The sequence below is a fragment of the Antechinus flavipes genome, chromosome 4 (assembly GCF_016432865.1).
Source record: "Antechinus flavipes isolate AdamAnt ecotype Samford, QLD, Australia chromosome 4, AdamAnt_v2, whole genome shotgun sequence".
Classification (NCBI taxonomy): Eukaryota; Metazoa; Chordata; class Mammalia; order Dasyuromorphia; family Dasyuridae; genus Antechinus; species Antechinus flavipes.
Genome location: NC_067401.1, coordinates 420,001,024 through 420,018,171, shown reverse-complemented (window position 1 = coordinate 420,018,171; position 17,148 = coordinate 420,001,024).

The window sequence follows — 17,148 nt, the reverse complement described above, 5'->3', positions numbered from 1 at the left end:
TCCAGATACAGTCTAAATCCTTCATGTAGAAGAGAAGCTTATACATATTATAGTAACAGGGATAGGTTAGAGACAGAGATAGGGGCAGAGACAAAGGACAGGAACTGAACTTGTGATTTCATTCATGTTGTGAATGCCCAGGGAGGAACTGACTCATTTTACCAATGTAGGATAGCATTCTTTGTAATGCAAAGTCATAGATTATTGCCTATAGTCCTGAGAAGTTAATTGATTGACCTGGCTCACATGGCTGATATATATCAGAGGAAAGACTTTTAGCCTAGGTTTTCTTGATTTGGAGGTCAGCTCTTTCTCTCTGTTATCTTTAACACCCATTCCATATCTTTAAAATACATAAGGTTTCTTCCCTGAGTCCCTATAACCTTGTTCATACTGACCAAAACCCTCCTCTGTCTCTCTATAGCCTTTATCTTTTTTTTTTGTTTGTTTTATTTTTTATTATAGCTTTTTATTTACAAGATATATGCATAGGTAATTTTTTAGCATTGACAGTTGCAAATCCTTTTGTTCTAACTTTTTCCCTCCTTCCCCCCATCCCTTCCTCCAGATGGCAGGTTGACCAATACATGTTAAATATGTTAAAGTATATGTTAAATACAATATATGTATACATGTCCAAACTGTTAATTTGCTGTATAAAAAGAGTCGGACTTTGAAATAGTATACAATTAGCCTGTGAAGGAAATAAAAAATGCAAGTGGACAAAAATAGAGGGATTGGGAATTCTATGCAGTGATTCATAGTCATCTCCCAGTGTTCTTTTGCTGGATGTAGCTGGTTCACTTCATTACTGCTCTATTGGAACTGATTTGGTTCATCTCATTGTTGAAGAGGGCCACATCCATCAGAATTGATTATCATATAGTATTGTTGCTGAAGTATATAATGATCTTCTGGTCCTGATCATTTCACTCAGCATCAGCTTATGTAAGTCTCCCCAGGTCTTTCTGAAACCATCCTGCTGGTCATTTCTTACAGAACAATAATATTCCATAATATTCATGTGCCACAATTTATTCAGTCATTCTCCAATTGAGGGGCATCCACTTAGTTTCCAGTTTCTATACTACACTACAAAGAGGGCTGCCACAAACATTCATTTTTTTTTTTTTTTTTTTTTTTTAGGAATATATCAAACTTTTTATTTTCTTTTTTAAAAAAATTTTATTTAATAATTACTTTATATTGACACTCGTTTCTGTTCTGATTTTTTTCCCTCCCTCTCCTAGATGGCAAGCAGTCCTTTATATGTTGAATATGTTGCAGTATATCCTAGATACAATATATGTTTGCAGAACCGAACAGTTCTCTTGTTGCATAGGGAGAATTGGATTCAGAAGGTATAAATAACCCGGGAAGAAAAACAAACATGCAGATAGTTCACATTCGTTTCCCAGTGTTCTTTCTTTGGGTGTAGCTGCTTTTGTCCGTCATTTATCAATTGAAACTCAGGTCTCTTTGTCAAAGAAATCCACTTCCATCAAAATATGTCCTCATACAATATCGTTGTCGAAGTGTATAATGATCTTCTGGTTCTGCTCATTTCACTTAGCATCAGTTCATGTAAGTCTCGCCAGTCCTCTCTGTATTCATCCTGCTGGTCATTTCTTACAGAACAATAATATTCCATAACATTCATATACCACAATTTACCCAGCCATTCTCCAATTGATGGGCATCCATTCATTTTCCAGTTTCTAGCCACTATAAACAGGGCTGCTACAAACATTTTGGCACATACAGGTCCCTTTCCCTTCTTTAGTATTTCTTTGGGATATAAGCCCAATAGAAACACTGCTGCATCAAAGGGTATGCACAATTTGATAATTTTTTGGGCATAATTCCAGATTGCTCTCCAGAATGGTTGGATTCGTTCACAACTCCAACAACAATGCATTAGTGTCCCAGTTTTCCCATATCCCCGCCAACATTCATCATTATTTTTTCCTGTCATCTTAGCCAATCTGACAGGTGTGTAGTGGTATCTCAGAGTTGTCTTAATTTGCATTTCTCTGATCAATAATGATTTGGAACACTCTTTCATATGAGTGGTAATAGTTTCAATTTCATCCTCTGAAAATTGTCTGTTCATATCCTTTGACCATTTATCAATTGGAGAATGGCTTGATTTCTTATAAATTTGAGTCAGTTCTCTATATATTTTGGAAATGAGGCCTTTATCAGAACCTTTAACTGTGAAGATGTTTTCCCAGTTTGTTGCTTCCCTTCTAATCTTGTTTGCATTAGTTTTGTTTGTACAAAGGCTTTTTAATTTGAAGTAGTCAAAATTTTCTATTTTGTGATCAGTAATGGTCTCTAGTTCATCTTTGGTCACAAATTTCTTTCTCCTCCACAAGTCTGAGAGATAAACTATTCTATGTTCCTCTAATTTATTTATAATCTCGTTCTTTATGCCTAGGTCATGGACCCATTTTGATCTTATCTTGATATATGGTGTTAAGTGTGGGTCCATGCCTAATTTCTGCCATACTAATTTCCAATTATCCCAGCAGTTTTTATCAAATAATGAATTCTTTTCCCAGAAGTTAGGGGCTTTGGGTTTGTCAAACACTAGATAGCTATAGTTGACTATTCTGTCTTGTGAACCTAGCCTTTTCCACTGATTCACTAATCTATTTCTTAGCCAATACCAAATGGTTTTGGTGACTGCTGCTTTATAATATAATTTTAGATCAGGTACAGCTAGGCCACCTTCATTTGATTTTTTTTTCATTAATTCCCTTGAGATTCTCGACTTTTTATTGTTCCATATGAATTTTGTTGTTATTTTTTCTAGATCATTAAAATATTTTCTTGGAAGTCTGATTGGTATAGCACTAAATAAATAGATTAGTTTAGGGAGTATTGTCATCTTTATTATGTTCGCTCGGCCGATCCAAGAGCACTTAATATTTTTCCAATTATTTAAGTCTGACTTTATTTGTGTGGAGACTTTTTTATAATTTTGCTCATATAATTCCTGACTTTCCTTTGGTAGATAGATTCCCAAATATTTTATGGTATCAACAGTTATTCTGAATGGAATTTCTCTTTGTTCTCTTGCTGTTGGGTTTTGTTGGTGATGTATAAAAATGCTGAGGATTTATGGGGATTTATTTTGTAGCCAGCTACTTTGCTAAAATTATGAATTATTTCTAATAGCTTTTTAGTAGAATCTCTGGGGTTCTCTAGGTATACCATCATATCATCTGCAAAGAGTGATAGTTTGGTTTCCTCATTGCCTACTCTAATTCCTTGAATATCTTTCTCGACTCTTATTGCCGAGGCTAGTGTTTCTAATACGATATTAAATAATAATGGTGATAGTGGGCAACCTTGCTTCACTCCAGATCTTACTGGGAAAGGTTCCAGTTTTTCCCCATTGCATATGATGCTTACTGATGGTTTTAAATATATGCTCCTGACTATTTTAAGGAAAAGTCCATTTATTCCTATGCTCTCAAGTGTTTTTATTAGGAATGGATGTTGGATTTTATCAAATGCTTTTTCTGCATCTATTGAGATGATCATATGGTTTTTGTTTGTTTGGTTATTGATATAGTCAATTATGCTAATAGTTTTCCTAATATTGAACCAGCCCTGCATTCCTGGTATAAATCCTACTTGGTCATAGTGTATTATCCTGGGAATGATTTTCTGTAATATTTTTGCTAATATTTTATTTAAGATTTTAGCATCAATATTCATTAGGGAGATTGGTCTATAATTTTCTTTCTCTGTTTTCAGCCTACCTGGTTTAGGTATCAGTACCATGTCTGTGTCATAAAAGGAGTTTGGTAGGATTCCTTCAATCCCTATTTTTTCAAATAGTTTATATAACATTGGAGTTAATTGTTCTTTAAATGTTTGGTAAAATTCACATGTAAATCCATCTGGTCCTGGGGATTTTTTCTTAGGGAGTTGATTGATAGTTTGTTCTATTTCTTTTTCTGAGATGGGACTGTTTAGGATATTTACTTCTTCCTCTGTTAGTTTGGGCAAGCTATATTTTTGGAGGTATTTTTCTATTTCTTTTAAGTTGTTGAATTTATTGGCATAAAGTTGGGCAAAGTAACTCCTAATTATTGCTCTAATTTCCTCTTCGTTAGTGGCGAGTTCTCTCTTTTCATTTTTAAGACTAACAATTTGATTTTCCTCTTTCCTTTTTTTAATCAGATTTACTAAGGGTTTGTCTATTTTGTTGGTTTTTTCATAGAACCAACTCCTAGTTTTATTAATTAATTCAATAGTTTTTTTACTTTCAATTTTATTGATCTCTCCTTTTATTTTTAGAATTTCAAGTTTAGTGTTTGACTGGAGGTTTTTAATTTGTTCCTTTTCTAGCATTTTTAGTTGCAAACCCAATTCATTCACCTTCTCTTTCTCTATTTTATACAAATAGGCCTCTAGAGATATGAAATTTCCCCTTATTACCGCTTTGGCTGCATCCTATACATTTTGGTATGATGTCTCATTATTATCGTTTTCTTGGGTGAAGTTATTAATTATGTCTATGATTTGCTGTTTCACCCAATCATTCTTTAGTATGAGATTATTTAGTTTCCAATTATTTTTTGGTCTACTTCCCCCTGGTTTTTTGTTGAATGTAATTTTCATTGCATCGTGGTCTGAAAAGGATGCATTTACTATTTCTGCCTTACTGCATTTGAGTTTGAGGTTTTTATGTCCTAATATATGGTCAATTTTTGTATAGGTTCCATGAACTGCTGAAAAGAAAGTGTATTCCTTTCTGTCTCCATTACATTTTCTCCAGAGATCTATCATATCTAACTTTTCTAATATTCTATTTACCTCTTTGACTTCTTTCTTATTTATTTTGTGGTTTGATTTATCTAATTCTGAGAGTGCAAGGTTAAGATCTCCCACTATTATAGTTTTACTGTCTATTTCTTCTTGCAGCTCTCTTAATTTCTCTTTTAAGAATTTAGATGCTACACCACTTGGTGCATATATGTTTAATATAGATAGTGCTTCATTATCCATGCTACCCTTTAGAAAGATATAGTGACCTTCCTTATCTCTTTTAATTAGATCAATTTTTGCTTTCGCTTGATCTGAGATCAAGATGGCTACCCCTGCTTTTTTGGCTTCACCTGAAGCATAGTAGATTTTGCTCCAACCTTTTACCTTTAACCTGCATGTATCTCCCCGCTTCAGGTGTGTTTCCTGTAAACAACATATTGTAGGATTCTGGCTTTTAATCCATTCTGCTAACCGCTTCCTCTTTATGGGGGAGTTTACCCCATTCACATTTATGGTTAGAATGACCAATTCTGTATTACTTGCCATCTTGTTAACCCCGGTTTAAACTTTTCTCCTTTCTTTCCCCTTTCCCCCCTTCCCAGTATTAAGCTTGTGAGCACCACTTGCTTCTCACAGCTCTCCCTTTTTAGTATCCCTCCCCCCGCCTTAGAGTTCCTCCCCCTATCTTACCCCTTTCCCTCCCAGTTTCCGTATTCCCTTCTGCTTAGCTTATTCCTTCCCTTTTCACTTTTCCCTTCTCACTTTTCAATGAGGTGGGAGAAGTTTCACCATAGATTGAATATGTCTTAAGATTTTTCACTTAAAGCCAATTCTGAAGGCAGTAAGATACCCACTATATTCATCCCCCTCCATTCTTTCTCTCAGATATAATAGGTTTCCTATGCCTCGTCATGAAATGTAGTACCCCCACTTTACCCTTTTTCTGGTACAATGTCCTTTCCACATCAATTTCTAGAACAAGGTATACATGTATCGACATCTATATAGTCGAAATATAGTTCCCAAGATTAATCTTTACCTTTTTAGATTTCTTTTGAGTTCTATATTTGTAGATCAAACTTTTTGTTAAGTTCTGGCTTTTTCATCAGAAATAGATGAAATTCACTTACTTTGTTGAATGTCCATCTTCTTCCCTGGAAAAAGATGCTCATTCTCGCTGGGTAAGTTATTTTTGGTTGCATACCAAGTTCCTTAGCCTTTCGGAATATCATATTCCAGGCCCTTCGATCTTTTAATGTGGATGCTGCCAGATCCTGGGTGATCGTTATTGTGGCTCCTTGATACTTGAATTGGGTTTTTCTAGCCGCTTGCAATATTTTTTCCTTCATCTGAAGGTTCTGACATTTGGCCACTATATTCCTTGGTGTTTTGATTTTAGGATCCCTTTCAGTGGGTGATCGATGAATCCTGTTTATTTTTTCCTCTGTTCCTATGACTTCTGGGCAGTTCTCTTTGATAATTTCCTGGAAAATAGTGTCCAGGCTCTTTTTTTCATCATGTTTTTCTGGAAGTCCAATGATTCTCAGATTGTCTCTCCTGGATCTGTTTTCCAGGTCTGTTGTCTTCCCCAGAAGGTATTTCACATTCTTTTCCATTGTTTGATTTTTTTGGATTTGCTTGACTGATTCTTCTTGTCTCCTCGAGTCATTCAATTCCACTTGTTCAATTCTGATTTTCAGTGAAGTATTTTCTTCACTCACTTTTTTAAAATCTTTTTCTAATTGTCCCATTGAGTTCTTTTGTTTTGTGGAATTTTTTTCCATTTCGCCAATTTTGTTTTCCAGTTCACCAATCCTATTTTTCAAGGATTTTACTTCTTTATCCACTCTCTCTTTAACTTTCTCCAGGCTCTTTTGCCAAGCCTCCCTCTCCTTTTCCCAAGCTTCCCTCTCCTTTTGCCAAGCCTCACTCTGCTTTTCCCATTTTTCTTCTAGCTCCCTTGTGAGAGCCTTTTTAATCACTTCTATGAGGTTCTTCTGTGCTGAGGAACAGATGATCTCCTCCTTTGGGGATTCACCTGGGGACTGTCTGTTTTTAGTCTCCTCAGGATTTAGAGTCTGCTCTCTATCTGTATAGAAGCTGTCAAGGGTTAAAGTCCTCTTCAGTTTCTTGCTCATTCTGTCTAATAATCAAAGACAAACTAGCAAAGAAAAACAGAAAAAACTGGAGTCTTTCTTTGGGGGAGGGGCTGGGTATGTTACCGAGCTTCCTCTACAGACTGCAGGGGGCAGCAGTGAGGCACTAGCAGGACTGTGCTGCGCCTGCGCTCTGAGATCCCAGAGCGTGCTGAGTCACTGTGGGGGGGGGGGGGGAGGGAGGGGGGAGGCCAGGTCCCGAGAGACTCCAGCTGTTTGGGGTTGTATTCTTCATCCCCGGTGTTTTTAGCTTCTCTGCTGGGCTGCTGACTTGCTGCCGGAGCAAAGCATACAAACCTGTAGCGAAGCTCTCCCCGCAGAGACGGCTGCAATCACTCGCCACCCCCTCTCCAGTCTGCTCCCGTGCTCTCACTGCCGCTGCCCGCTGCCTGTGCCCGATCTAAAACCGTCCCAGCCCTCCAGTAAAGACAGACCTTTCTTGGCGAATCTCAAGGATGGCTTCTCTTGGTAACTATTTGTGGGTTTTTTTTCAGTCAAGCATTAATTCAGAGGCTTGTAATGAAATGGATAGTGAGAGAAAGTGCAGAGCTTATGCAGCTGTGAGCCTCCTCTCCGCCATCTTAACCGGAAGATGCCACAAACATTCTTGCACATACAGGTCCCTTTCCTTTCTTTAAAATCTCTTTGCGATAGAAGCCTAGTAGTAACACTTCTGGGTCAAAGGGTATGCACAGTTTGATAGCTTTTTGAGCATAGTTCTAAATTGCTCTCCAGAATGGCTGGCTGTATTCACAATTCCACCAACAATGTATCAGTGTCCCAGTTTTCCCACATCTCCTTCAGCATTCCGCTTATCTTTCCCTGTCATTCTAGCCAATCTGACAGGTGTGTAGTGGTATCTCAGAGTTGTCTTAATTTACATTTCTCTGATTAATAATGACTTGGAGCATCTTTTCATATGTCTAGAAATAATTTCAATTTCTTTGTCTGAGAATTGTCTCTTTATATCCTTTGACCATTTATCAATTGGAGAATGGCTTGATTTCTTATAAATTAGAGTCAATTCTCTATATATTTTGGAAATGAGGCCTTTATCAGAACTTTTGACTGTAAAAATGTTTTCCCAGTTTATTGCTTCCCTTCTAATCTTGTCTGCATTAGTTTTGTTTGTACAAAAACTTTTCAATTTGATATAATCAAAATTTTTCTATTTTGTGATCAATAATGATCTCTAGTTCTTCTTTGGTCATAAATTCCTTCCTCTTCCAGAGGTCTGAGAGGTAAACTATCCTATGTTCTTCCAATTTATTTATAATCTCATTCTTTATGCCTAGGTCATGAACCCATTTTGACCTTATCTTGGTGTACGGTGTTAAGTGTGGGTCAATGCCTAGTTTCTGCCATACTAGTTTCCAATTTTCCCAGCAATTTTTGTCAAACAGTGAGTTCTTATTCCCAAAGCTGGGGTCTTTGGGTTTGTCAAACATTAGAGTATTAAAGTTATTGACTGTTTTGTTCTTTGAACCTAACTTATTCCATTGATCAACTAATCTATTTCTTAGCCAGTACCAAATGGTTTTGGTAACTGCTGCATTATAATATAATTTTAGATCTGGTACAGCTAGGCCACCTTCATTTGATTTTTTTTTCATTAATTCCTTGAAATTCTTGACCTTTTCTTTTTTCATATGAACTTTGTTGTTATTTTTTTCTAGGTCATTAAAATAGTTTTTTGGGAGTATGATTGATATAGCGCTAAATAAATAGATTAGTTTAGGTAGTATTGTCATCTTTATTATATTTGCTCACCCTATCCAAGAGCATTTAATATTTTTCCAATTGGTTAGATCTAACTTTATTTGTGTGGAAAGAGTTTTGTAGTTTTGCTCATATAGTTTCTGATTTTCCATTGTCAGATAGATTCTTAAATAATTTATACTGTCAGTAGTTACTTAAAATGGAATTTCTCTTTGTAACTCTAACAGTTGGATTTTGTTAGTGATATATAAGAATGCTGATGTATAGCCTTTATCTTTTCTGTTTGCTTGTAACATTTCTTGTCTTCTTTAAAGGAATAATTCTTCCCCATAATCTGAAAAATAGAAATACATTCATTTTCTCCTTGAGCATGGAGACCTGTTTTTATTCTCCTCTTTCATTCTATCCATGACTACAAACCTTTTTCTCATCTCTCTCCCCCTTCACCATCTTTGAAAGATAGTCTCTTCATCATGTTTGAAAATCACCAAGGATGTAATGAATAGAGTTTTGGACTTGAAGTTATGAAGACCTGGTATCAAACCCAACTTCTGATACTATTGGTGTGACTATGATAAAGTCATTTAGTCCTCAGTTTCCTCATTTTTACAGGGATATCATGAGGTTAAAGCAAAATGTATGTAGAATACTTTGCAAACATTAAAGTGTCTATCACTGTCTTCCAGATTTTTTTGTACCTATAATTGGATGTCATTAGTTAGTCTATTTACTATCAAACTAAACTGAAATTTTCAACTTTTCTAGTCTTGGACTTTTACTGTCCAAGTATTTAAAAGAACCAAGTAAATTTGGTTCTTTTAGGACCAAATTAACCATGATTGCACACGTATGTCCTTTTTTTTTAATACTTTAAAAAGTTTTTTATAACTTTTTATTGACAGAACATATGCATGGATAATTTTTCAACATTGTCCCTTGCATTCACTTCTGTTTCAGCTTTTCCCTTCCCTCCTTCCATCCCCTCTCCTAGATGGCAGGCAATTTCATACATGTTAAAAATGTTAAAGTATATCTTAAATATAATATATGTGTACAGATCCATACAGTTCTCTTGTTGCACAAGAAAAATCAGATTCAGAAGGTAAAAATAACCTGGGAAGAAAAACAAAGATGAAAGTCCACATTCATTTCCCAATGTTCTTTCTCTGGATGTAGCTGATTCTGTCCATCCTTGATCAATTGGGACTGAAGTGGCACATGTATGTTCTATATCAAATTGCTTACCATCTGAGAGAGTGTTATGGAAGGTGAGGAACAGATTTTAAAGCTCACAATTTTAAGAAGTAGAGATTAAAAATTGGCTTAACATATAATTGGGAAAATATTATTTTAAAAGACCAAATTAAATATATCTAGTAGGGTTTGAGAATGGGATGGGGCTTTTCATTTACAACAAACTTTCCTTATATCATTTTAAAGATTCAGTATTAGTTTAAATTTTATTTGTTGATAGTAAATCATAAACATTCTCTCAGATATTCTCAGAGAACAATGAACCCAGGACTTATTTTTCACTTGTGGTGTGATGTGATATTTTTCACATCTTCATTGGTTATAATCAGTTAGTGGTATGCTGGTAAAAGTTTAACAACTAGATCTTCAAAAAATAATACAGCATACTTTTAAACAATCTTCACTATTAACATTGGCTACATTATTTTCTTAACTCCAGACAATTAACAAAATAATAAACTGATTTGTAGGTTGTTTTATTTCTAAAGTATAAATACACACATGAAACTTTAAAAGCAAACAACCTATAGGAGTTTATTCCAGCACATTCCTGAATGTGTGTGTGTGTTTAATGGCATTTTATTTTTCCAAATAAATGCAGATATAGTTTTCAATATTCATCTTTGCAAAACCTTGTGTTCCAGATTTTTCTTCCTCTCCTCTTCCTGTCTACCACCCTCCCAAGACAACAAGCAATTTGATATAGGTTAAATGTATGCAATTCTTCTAAACACATTTCCATATTCATCATGATAAACAAAAAAAAGTCAGCTCAAAAGGGGAAAAGAAGCATGGGAAAAAAAACCACAGGCAAATGAGCAATAAAACATGAAAATACTCTGCTTTATCCACATTTAATCTTCATAGTTCTCTCTCTAGATGCAGATGGTATTTTCCATTATAAATCTATTGGAATTGCCTTGAATTACCTCATTGTTGAAAAGAGCCAAGTCCATTACAGTTGGTCATCACATAATGCTATTGTTGCTACAATGTTATCTTAGTTCTATTCACTTCACTTAACAGAAGTTCATATAAGTCTTTCCAGGCTTTTCTGAACTCAGCCTGCTCATCATTTCATATAGAACAATACTATTTTTTACATACATATACCATAATTTATTCAGCCATTCCCCAACTAATGGGCATCCACCCAGTTTTCAATTCCTGTTCACTACAAAAAGGGCTGATGCAAACATTTTTGCACATGTGGGTCCTTTCCCTTCTTTTATGATCTCTTTGGGATATAGACTCTTGGATGTTAATACATGTATAGCAGGTAGCTCATCCAACATTTGGGCCCCACAGTTACTCCAGTAATCTGTACCCTCTACCTAGATACTTTCTCTGTCTCTCTATGTGTGTTTCTCTGTCTCTTGTCTCTGTTTGATTCTCTGTCTCTGTCTGTCTCTCTGTGTATACATATATTATATATATTGCTTGTTTGTTGTCCTTGATTCTTGAAAAGGATCAAAATGACATCCCTATGTTACAGTCAAGTTAGTGTTTGGCTGACAGACCAATATAGAATGTTGTGCCACAGGTAGGACATAAATATTCTCTATGAACTTTTGGGATGGATTCTCTAACTTTGAGCATCTTGAATTTCTTCTGAGCTAATTCAATTCTTCTTTGCTCAAAAAGAACAGCATCTTTTTTTATGAGGGCCTGCCATCCGGACAGTCTTGTGCCAGTGTCTCCTATATTGTACAATCAGTTCTAAAATTCTTAAGGTAGACTCGAGAGTGTCCTTGTATTGCTTTTTCTTACTACCTTTTGAATACTTGCCACATGTGAGTTCTCCATGAAATAGTCTGTTTTGTAAGCATATAATTGGCATTCAAACAATGTAGCTAACCCAATGGAGTTGCTCTTTCTTCAGGAGAGTTTGAATGCTTGGCAGTTTAGTTCAATATCAAGTATCTGGTACCTTATCCTGCCAGGTGATCTTCAGACTCTTCCTAAGACAATTCAAATGGAAGTGATTTGGTTCCTGGCATAGTATTGATATGTTGCTCAGATTTCACAGGCATCCAACGATTAAGTTAGCACAACATCTCTGTAGACCTTCAGTCATTCTAACACCTCTCCTCTGCCACACTTTCTTTTGGAGCCTCCTGAACACTGAGTTAGCTTTGGCGCTGTGTGTGTAAACCTCATTATTAATTTGTACATCCAAGTCTATGCCGAGGAAAGAGTAACTGATGGTTCTACATGTAGATGGTGTGGTACTGGCTGATGGAGTAACTGTGTTTTCTTGGTGTTAATTGTTAGGTAAAAATTAGCAGAAGCAGTAGATAATCATTCCATACTTTGTTGCATCTCAGCTTTGGAGGCTGCATTGAGTGTACAAAAATCCTGCACTAATACTCCTTCCACTTTAGTTCCACTGGCTTTCAGCTTTTCAAGCTGAAAAATTTACCATTATGATATTTGACCTTAAAACTGTTTTTGCCTTCACTGAAAGAATTTGACAACATGGCTGAAAATGCCATGCTAAAAAGTATGGGAGCAAGCACACAGCCTTATTCCCCTCCACTGATGAGTGGGAAAGCTCAGGAGTATTGTCTATTGTCCAGAACTTGTGCAAACATGCCATCATGAAATTGATGTACCATCTGGGCAACCAAATTTTGACATAATTTTCCATAAACCCTTTCAAAGCCCTTGGTCAGATCTACAAATGTTGTATACTGACCTGTGTCCTGGTCCTGATATTCCTCCTGGAATTGTCAGGCAGCAAACACCATATCAACTGTTCCTCAGCTCCTTCTGAGCTCAGATTAACTCTCAGGTAGATGGGCCTATTTCCAGTTATAGAATCAGCCTATTAAAGAGGATTCAGACAAGAATCTTGATAACAATGTCTAAGAGAGAGACTTCTATCTTCTCCCACTATGATCGTCACAGGGCAATCTATTCTCTTTACCTTTATGAAGATGGGCATCTTTGAACTCCTGGGGCATAACTTTTTCTTGCCATATAACCTGGAAAATATATTCAGCTTTTGTATGAGTAAGGATTCCTTTACCGTTTAGCTAGGGAATGATTTATTTCAATCTGACATAAATGATTGATGACTTTGATTGAGGTGATCTGTTGAGAACTCTATGGAAGCATTCAGTCCATCTGTCTAGGATCACGTCCTTATCATTAATCAATGTTTGTCTCCATCAGCACTGAGTGATACTCATTGTATTTCAACACACCTTAATTTCCTCATTATTTTCATCACATCAGTTCTAGCATTTGTGAGTATTCTGACAGTGCTGTACACCAAATCTCTGAACGCTGTCCACTCCTTTTCTGCTCCATTGTTGCCAATTGCTTGTTGGCTCACCCTCCAAGTTAGCAACAGACTATTCCTTCTCAGAGAAGTGACATTAATTCTTCTGGTAGTCTTTTTTGCCTTGGGGCTGCCTCTTTTGTTGAATGTGAATATTTATTTTGAAGAGAATAAGTCTATGATCAGTTCAGCACTCTGCACCACATTGCCTTTATCACTGACATCATCTCTATCTCTTCTTACAATTACATCGTCTATTAAATGCAATGTTTGCTGCAAGGTTGCATCCATGAAGTTTTATTTTATTTAGGTAAACAGAATACAGTGTTGGTGATGAGAAGGTCATGACATGCACAAGTCTTTGGTAGTAAATGATCATTGCTATTGCTATTTCTGACTCCATTATTCCCAAGGACTCCCTATCATGTCTTGTAGCCCGAGCCCACTCTTTGACTCATCAGGGTTTGTCATGGTGAGAACATAAACACTGATAATGATGGCATGGCATTTTCCTCATTTCTTATTGTCAAAAGCCTATCAGTTACACCTTTTGGAAAGCATACGAGCTTGCTTACTTGATTAGTTTTGATTGCAAAATCTACACCAGCTTCACAATGCTCCTGTAGATGTGGCTACTCCAGAAAAAAAACAAAAAAAAAAAAACTTGTATCCAACTCCTAATTCAGTAAACTGGTATTTATCTGCCAGCCTTGTTTCACTCAGGGCTTCTATTTGGATGGGATACCTGTTAAGTTCTCTCCCAACAAGAGCTGTTTAGCTTTTGGGTCTTCTGGATTTTGTGTTGTGTATAAGTGTGTGCCTATGTTCCTATGGTGAGCTGAATCAACTTTGCATAAGTTTTTGTACATTTTTCAATGTTTTGACTCCAGGGTGGGATCTGGCTTGCTGCAGTAATCAGGCCAGAGTGATACAAGCAGACAAATTTTAGCCCCTTCCTCACACCTGCAGGTGAGAATGCAATCCTTAAAAGGCTGTTCAGAAACCCAAGGAGCTGCCAAATCTCATTGCTGCTTCCATTGAGAAGATTACTCTATGGCTTGGGCTCCCTGTGTGCAGAATTGTGACTACAGCTCTTAGTGAATCTGTACCTGCTGCTTTCACTCAGCCATCACCAAAAGGCTTTGAGATAGGTAGAAGTGGTAAAATGATATGGTGATGTTTTGATTTGTATATAAATTGGATTTAAGTAAAGCAGAGTTTGAGGAAGTCATTGGTCATGATGAAACAATTGAACGACTCCCTTGTAGCAGCTGAAGGTCAAGGAAACTCTTTTACTTTTGTGTCTTTAGAGTGGACAGACCTGGAGTAAAACCCTAAAGGCTTCCCTTGCTGTTGTCTTTTACTGTGTTTTCTCAGAGCAGACACTGATCTTTTGGTTCTGCTCATTTCCTTCCTCCTTAAGTCACAAGTCTTTCCAGGTCTCTCTGAATTCTTCCTTTTCCACCATTTCTTAAGCCAAGTCAATAAGTATTCAGAGAGAAGCTTCTCTACCATCACCCAAAGTAGCACACTTAATGACCACCAACCAGTAAAACTATCTTGACAGACAAGCCAAATTAGGTTGAGGGTAATGGATAGGCTTCAAACCTGTCATTGAGGGAAGGGAATGTCTACCTCAAAGATGTGAAGATTTTCACGAGCAAAAAAATGGATAAGAACCATTTTTTCCAACAGCCAAGAATGCCAGGGTCATCCATTACATCCTTTGTTAGTGCCTTGACTTTTATACTGCTATTGGACTTTGAGGGCTCTGAAATACATAGTGAGCATCATGACTTTGTGCAAATTTGCCTCCATTAATTTTAATTTGTGGTCACACCAAGACATTATTCTCATTTTCACTCACAGAGACTCAACTGAATCAGGCCTGTGTCCTCAATGAATATTATTTTCTTGTTCTAAATGTTTTCCCTTTGCTATAGCAAAGTAAATTTCCTCTTTTAACTGGCAGTTATTTTATGAAAATTTCATTTCATTCCAATTTAAAATATGATATACTAGCAAGACTTGGTCTCACTAAACTGAAAAGAGCCTGAACCAGAATGATGACTGTGAGGGAAGAGGAAAAGACTTATTTGAAAGATATTGTTTAAGTACACTCAAAAAGTCTTAACAATTGTTTTAATATGGAAAATGAAGTGATGAAAGAGAGGAGTGCATCAACGATTGCTAAACTGGGTGAACAGAACCATGGAGTTACCATGGTTCTAGTTATCTCTTCTCACCAATTTGGATAATTGACAAGTTGATATCCCCAAATTACAGACCTGCTCATATGATTCTTCTCAACAACCTTCAATAACTTTTTATTACTTTTAATAAACTCTATGTTGATATTTAACTCTCTTCCCAATCTGACTGCAACATATCTTTTCAGACTGACCATGTAAATCTCTTTTGTGTTCTTATTTCAGCTTTCCTCCATATGTGATGTTCTTCCACCTCTATGATTCTATATATGCTGTCTTTCATGGTAAGAAGACCATTGCTTCTTCTTCTAATCTCTAAGGTTGCTGGAAGAGTAGATCCCCCTTAAGAATGCAGAGTTTTCCTCTGAGTTAGCTTGACCCTGTTTGATTTTTTTTTTGTTCTTCGTTTCTGTCACACTTGAAAAGCCACATATTTTCCAAAAAATAGAATGCACATCACCTGCCTGCTGGACCTCTCCACATATATGTCCCAGAGCAATCTTAAATTCAACAAATATAAAATGGATTCATTGTACTGGTATCATTCAGTCATGTCTGACTTTTCATGATCCCATTTGGGGATTCTTGGGAGAGTAGTTCGCCATTTCCTTCTCCAGCTCATTTTGCAGATAAGGAAACTGAAGCAAATAGGGTTAAGTGACTCCTTCAAAATCACACAAATAAGAAGTATCATATTTGAACTCAGGTCTTTCTGACTCCAAGATTGACATTTTATCTACTGTGCCACTTAGCTGCTCATTATATTTTTCTACGAGCCTAGCTCTCTTCCCAGCTTCCTATTTTTATTTAGGACCTCATCATGTTTTTAGTCAAACAATTACACATTAACTCTTCCCTTCCCGTCACTTTAGATGTCCCACTATCCAATCAGTTATCAAGTAAATCTTCTTGATCTACAATGTCATTTGAAACTTTTCACTTCTCAATTATTTAAAGCCATTATTCTATAGTCAGGTCTTTGTTGTTTCTTGAGTGGTCTATTATGATAGCCTAGTAACTAGTCTCTTATTTCCAACTCTCCTTTCTCCTATATATTCTCTTTACTGTCGCCAAATTAATACTCTTAAACAGAAATCTATATTTGTCACTTCATTATTCAAGGATCTTCAGGGGATCCCTAGTACCAAATAGAACAAAATATCCCGAGGATAAGTTTTCTTTTCTGACATTTGAAGCCCTTAACAACTTGACTCTCATCTACTATTCTTTTCTTTTTTCTTTCTTTTTTAGGAGGCAATTGAGATTAAGTGACTTGCCCAGGGTCACACAGTTATTATGTGTTAAGTGTCTGAGCCTGCATTTGAACTCAGGTCCTCCTTACTTCAGGGCCAATGCTCTATCCACTGAAGCATCTAGCTACCCTCCTTCTACCTTTCAAATGTTATTTTCTATTGCTCTTATTCATATATTCTCAGTTCCAACCAAACTGTCCTTCTAGTTGATTTTCAAGTATTGGTGTGTCATCTTCTGTTGATCAATCAATGAACATTTATTAAGTACCTACTATGTGCCAGGCACTATGCTAAATGTTGAGGTTACAAATACAAAGAAGAAAGATAGTCCCTATTATGAAGGCTTATAATCCAATGTGGGGAGACAACACACAAAAGGAAATGAGGAGAGAGTGAAGATAAGGGAAGAAGGAAGAAGATACTCTGATGGAAAAATCCATAGACATGTGTCCGTGGTATTTTACAGCCTGTTCTTCATGTCTGGA